The 6,498-nt window shown below is 37.8% G+C and overlaps 1 long non-coding RNA gene across 1 annotated transcript in view; it reads left to right on the top strand.

The window, feature by feature from the left end:
* Window positions 1–6,498, top strand: part of LOC132129665 (uncharacterized) — a 128,113-nt gene that overhangs the window by 105,869 nt on the left and 15,746 nt on the right. The window lies entirely within an intron of this gene.

The following is a 6,498-nucleotide window of genomic DNA, read 5'->3' as shown; positions in this document are numbered from 1 at the left end:
TTTATAAAAATCTAAGAAAAGAATTACAGCTTTAGAGTGTATAAAATCTGTATAGTCCAAAAGATCTAAAATAAGTCTTATATTGTTACAGATATGCCTATCTTTTAAAAAACCTGATTGTGTCTCTGCGATCAACTGATTAAGTTTTACCTTTAGTCTATTAGCAAAAACCAAGGCTAAAATTTTATAATCAATAGTCAGGAGTGTAATTGGACGCCAATTATCTATTAAAAGAGGGTCCTTGTCTGGTTTGGGAACAAGGGAGATAATGCCTTGTTTCATTGATGCCGTCATTTCTTTTAAATCAATACATTCTTTGTACATAAAAAGCAATGGATGTTTGATTAACTCCCAAAAATGAATATAAAACTCAACAGTTAATCCATCACTCCCTGGAGATTTTCCTCTCTTCATTGAGTGAAGTGCTATCCGAATTTCTTCAATAGTCAAATCAGAGTCACATAAGGCTTTAAAGTCATCAATAACTGGAACATGAGATTGCACTTTCTTTATAAAATTATCGCAATTGTGTTTATCAAACACAGATGTGTAAATGTTTTTATAGAACGCTGTGACAAAATTAGATATCAAATTAGGATCTATACAGTTGACACCATTAATATTAAGAACAGTCAGAGAATTTCGTTTGCAGTTCCTCTTCTCTAAAGCGAAAAAATAACTAGAATTCATCTCTCCTTCTTCCAGCCATTTAGCCCTGGACCTAACAAAGGCACCTTTAGCAATATCTAGATATGCTTGATTAATTTGTAGATGTAATTGCCTTAATTCTAACTCCTCTTCCTGAGATAAATTACCCATCGATAAAGAATTTATTCTTTCCTTTTGTTCAGTAAATTTTTTATTTTTTGATGTTTTTAAATCTTTACTTCTTTTTATAGCTATTTGTCTAGCTCTGCATTTAAAAAATTCCCAATTGGCTCTGGATTCATTAATTTTATCAGAGAACATAGAGTTAATTAATTTTTTTATATTGTCATTGAAGATATTATCATTTAAAAGACAGTTATTAAATTTCCAGTAACCACGTAACTTCTGACTTTCATCATTACAACCTAATTTTAAAATGATTTGCTTGTGATCAGAAAGGGGAGCGAAGGAATGAGATACACTTTTAACAAATTGCAGGGCTGATGATGAAACTAAAAAGAAATCAATTCTAGATTTTATAAACATTTTACCATTTGAACAAGTAAAGTCCTTTATGTCAGGATGAAAAAAAACGCCAAGGATCTGTGAGGGAGAGAGAGGAACATATTGATAAAATATTATTAGAATTATTATTAATATTGAGACCTTCATTGCTTCTAGGAGGAAATCTGTCCAGTGTGTTATCTAAACATTCATTAAAGTCACCGCCTAAAATTAGAAAGGAGCCCGGGTATTTACTCAGCAAATCAGTCAATTTACAAGTAATTTGAGAAAATAAAATTTTGTTAGCAGAGAGGGAGTTACAGCCATATAAATAGCAAATAATAAAAGTTGAATTATCTTGTTTTAACGTAATAATAATCCATCTACCTTCATTTGAATTTAATACCTCCAGAATTTGCCCCTTAAATTTGTGCAAAAGAATTGAAACCCCAGCTGAGTGATTAGTACCATGGCTACAAAAGATAACATTTCCCCATTGATTCTTCCAGAATTTAACATCTGATTCACACAAGTGTGTTTCCTGAAGAAAAATTAAATCAGTTTCGCAGCTTTTACTAAATAAAAAAATTGCTTTCCTCTTTACCACATCCCGCATACCTCTAACATTTAAGGACATAACAGAGAATGAACTAAACTTGAAATCCATGGCAAGTAGAAAAAAAAAAAAAAAAAAAAAAAAAAAAAAAAAAAAAATATGTACCAACGACTGAAGAAACTGTACGGAAACTTTACTTTAAAGGAAGGAATGATAAACAACCCACTGAGGTCATAGAACAAACAGAATGACTCATCTTGAACCTAGATAATCACTTCTCATGCCAAATGAACTGGCAAATTGGGCAAAAATATTAATCAGTGCAACCGAAAATCAAAACAAGACTTAACAAGTCACATTTAGAAATGAATATTGAAACATTAATAATTCAGTTTGACTGAATATGAGGCATTAATTTACCAGCGTGACCAGCTAAAATACAATAGCTGAATTTCACATCAAACCGGAAAAATGGGAGAATGCAATGCTACTACTTCACATTGGCGAAGTCAAATCTCTTCCCGTCAATCAGAGCAAACGATCCCAGGATTTTTCTCTTGCCATCCTGTCCTCTGGGGATAAAGCCTCAGTGAGACGCAGCTTGTTGTCGCGGAGGAATTTACAATCTCTGGCAGCTTGCCAGACAGCATCCCGGTAACGACGAAGAGCAAATAGTATAATAATGGATCTGTGTGTACCATCATTTCTTCGCGGGCCGAGACGATGGGCGATATCTACAGCACCCTCCACCCTCTCACTGATGCCATGTACCACCTTGCCAAGGATATTGAGTGCAACACGTCGGGTCTCCTCTCCATCTTTCTCCTGCGTCCCATGCAACTTCAGCATCCACCTCCAACTGTACCGTTTGCAATCTCCAACCTCTTCTTTCAAAGTTGTGCTCACCTTTTTAAGATCCTGGATCTCGGCAGACACGACTTTCAGCGTCTCCTTGTGAGTAGTCACCTCAGTAACAAGCTGATGTACGGTCGAAGACAAACTTTTAGTCTGCATTGCAGTAACGGTGGTTGTCTTGTCAAATGTTGAAATTTTTTGGGACATCTCATCGCAAAACTCGCGAATAGCCGCCAAAATTTCAGCGGACGTGTCATAACGTTCATTGTGCTCACGCTTAGACTTTTTCAAACTTGGCTTAATGGGGGTGTCAAGAAGAAGAGCAGCAAGGATATCACAAAGTTTGGGTTGAGAGTCAAACCATTTGTTCGGTGTCTCTTCCATCTTCGAATCGTTTTTGTTCTCTGATGAAAAGGTAAGGTTAGCATCCAGGGTAACTTCACATGTATTTTGGACATCCATCCTTGACTCATGCGCAGGCACTAACATGGTAGCAACTGGAGCTTGTTTATGTTTTCTTCTGCCCATAAATTTGCCTCAAAGTGAGAGATCTCTTATATTTGTTCATTCATATACAATATGTACACTATTTTGGTTGTAATATCATCCAACCTTAAACTTTCCTGACGACACTTCGGAAACACCTCCTACCTCGCCGTCATCTTGACCGCGCCCCTGAGAAAACAAAAGAGCCCGTTCTCAGTGAGATGGATTTGATGACGATTTTGCATGATCTTGGATTATTTGATTCTTCGAAACTCATTATGGGCCCGTATTCATGAAAAATCTTAGTGCTACGAGTTGCTCCTATTAACAAAATTCTAAGGAAAGTCTGAGACATGTGGGTGTTTCCTCTTAAAATTAAAGAAAATATCCTAGTGTAGAAAAAACTAATTCAGAAAGCATCTTAACCCTTAAAAGAGGTTTTAAAGTCCAGAATTGTTAAGAGTACTGACGAGGACATTTAAGACGTTTATGAGTCTCTTTAGCAGTGGAGAAAATGGACAAAACTTGAAGAGGGAGAATACATGTGTTGCGCAATGCATAGGGTTGCCACCTTCAGTGAGCTAAAATAAGGAACACCCATTCACGACGGTTCAGCAGCTGTTACCTGGATGAGAATCATTTTTAAATAATGTTTTTATTCATTTGCTTAAATTAGGACTACATCAAATCTAATTAAACCGGACTCTTAAACTGTTGACATTGGTTGATTTCCCCCCGTGGGTTAAAGGTTTGAAATGTTGCATAAATTAATTTTGCATTATTTATGACAAAAGTGTGCTGTTAAGTTTTGTGAACGAGGGCCAGTGGCAGGAAGCTTTTTAGCTGCGTTTATGATCAATATGCAGTTACTGTAAAATATTTATCTTAGTTAGGCCAATGGAAATTACATATTTTGAGTTGTAAAATTTGGGATATTGCCAGTGCGCTACTTTGGGCACTACTTTAACCACAAATCAACCACACTATAGACCCCCTCTCCTCACCTCTGTCCTCTTTTTGGAAAACTAAAATATGGTCACCCTATTTTAAAAACGCGCAGGTTTACCACATGCTGCGCCCACATGAAAGGGTTTTAACCTTTTGGGGCAGTATAAGCGATATATTCAAATCATTTAGGTGGGTATGTTTGCTGCGCACTGACGACACAGGTAACTGATCCAACACAAAATATAGCCTATTTCTTTATGAACATAATTTTTCAGGAATTTTTAAACATGATTATTAGTATCAGAAATGGATTTGAATATACAGGTCCTTCTCAAAAAATTAGCATATTGTGATAAAGTTCATTATTTTCCATAATGTAATGATAAAAATTAAACTTTCATATATTTTAGATTCATTGCACACCAACTGAAATATTTCAGGTCTTTTATTGTTTTAATACTGATGATTTTGGCATACAGCTCATGAAAACCCAAAATGCCTGTCTCAAAAAATTAGCATATTTCATCCGACCAATAAAAGAAAAGTGTTTTTAATACAAAAAAGTCAACCTTCAAATAATTATGTTCAGTTATGCACTCAATACTTGGTCGGGAATCCTTTTGCAGAAATGACTGCTTCAATGCGGCGTGGCATGGAGGCAATCAGCCTGTGGCACTGCTGAGGTGTTATGAAGGCCCAGGATGCTTCGATAGCGGCCTTAAGCTCATCCAGAGTGTTGGGTCTTGCGTCTCTCAACTTTCTCTTCACAATATCCCACAGATTCTCTATGGGGTTCAGGTCAGGAGAGTTGGCAGGCCAATTGAGCACAGTAATACCATGGTCAGTTTACCATTTACCAGTGGTTTTGGCACTGTGAGCAGGTGCCAGGTCGTGCTGAAAAACGAAATCTTCATCTCCATAAAGCTTTTCAGCAGATGGAAGCATGAAGTGCTCCAAAATCTCCTGATAGATAGCTGCATTGACCCTGCCCTTGATAAAACACAGTGGACCAACACCAGCAGCTGACATGGCACCCCAGACCATCACTGACTGTGGGTACTTGACACTGGACTTCAGGTATTTTGGCATTTCCTTCTCCCCAGTCTTCCTCCAGACTCTGGCACCTTGATTTCCGAATGACATGCAAAATTTGTCCAAAAGTCCAGTGCTGCTTCTCTGTAGCCCAGGTCAGGCGCTTCTGCCGCTGTTTCTGGTTCAAAAGTGGCTTGACCTGGGGAATGCGGCACCTGTAGCCCGTTTCCTGCACACGCCTGTGCATGGTGGCTCTGGATGTTTCTACTCCAGACTCAGTCCACTGCTTCCGCAGGTCCCCCAAGGTCTGGAATCGGTCCTTCTCCACAATCTTCCTTAGGGTCCGGTCACCTCTTCTCGTTGTGCAGCGTTTTTTGCCACACTTTTTCCTTCCCACAGACTTCCCACTGAGGTGCCTTGATACAGCACTCTGGGAACAGCCTGCTCGTTCAGAAATTTCTTTCTGTGTCTTTCCATCTCGCTTGGAGCCTGTCCTCCAACAAAAAACGACCATATAGGTCGTTTGTGCAAGCACCTTATTACGACCTATATTTACGTTTTAAAGTTAAGCACCCTCTAGCGGGCGTAAAAATAATTACAGTATCGCGTTGCGTCTGTCGTCATGAAATGACGTATCGCGTCATTACCAATCAAAATGCACGTTTATTTAAATGAAATGCATGGGCTTTTTACACCGATCTCACAGTATTTCCTACATATTTTACTAGGTGGCTTATTCGTTCGAATGACCACACCTAACCCCACCCCTAAACCTAACCCTCACAGAAATCATGCTAAATTATGATTTATTTTCATATTAAATTATGCATTTTCGTGCATGTCCGTTCCCTGGGATCAAACCCATGATAGCATGATTACATATTAAGGTATAACGCAATAATCTACCAACTGAGCTACACGAAACACAAACCAGAGGGCAAATAAAAGAGTACAAAACATTAATATGAAAACGACCTTTTGCCGCAATTGTAGTATACGCTCTGATGGGTCGTATTTCAGGGATTTGGACAAACGACCTATACGAGCGTATTGGTTGGAGGACAGGTTGCTCGCTTGAGGGTGTCAATGATGGCCTTCTGGTCAGCAGTCTTACCCATGATTGCGGTTTTGAGTAATGAACCAGGCTGGGAGTTTTTAAAAGCCTCAGGAATCTTTTGCAGGTGTTTAGAGTTAATTAGTTGATTCAGATGATTAGGTTAATAGCTTGTTTAGAGAACCTTTTCATGATATGCTAATTTTTTGAGATAGGAATTTTGGGTTTTCATGAGCTGTATGCCAAAATCATCAGTATTAAAACAATAAAAGACCTGAAATATTTCAGTTGGTGTGCAATGAATCTAAAATATATGAAAGTTTAATTTTTATCATTACAATATGGAAAATAATGAACTTTATCACAATATCCTAATTTTTTGAGAAGGACCTGTATTACAATGGATAATATAATA

This window comes from Carassius carassius, chromosome 46 (genome assembly GCF_963082965.1).
Source record: "Carassius carassius chromosome 46, fCarCar2.1, whole genome shotgun sequence".
Classification (NCBI taxonomy): Eukaryota; Metazoa; Chordata; class Actinopteri; order Cypriniformes; family Cyprinidae; genus Carassius; species Carassius carassius.
The sequence above is the reverse complement of the archived record's forward strand: the minus strand, read 5'-3'. Positions and strand labels throughout refer to the sequence as shown.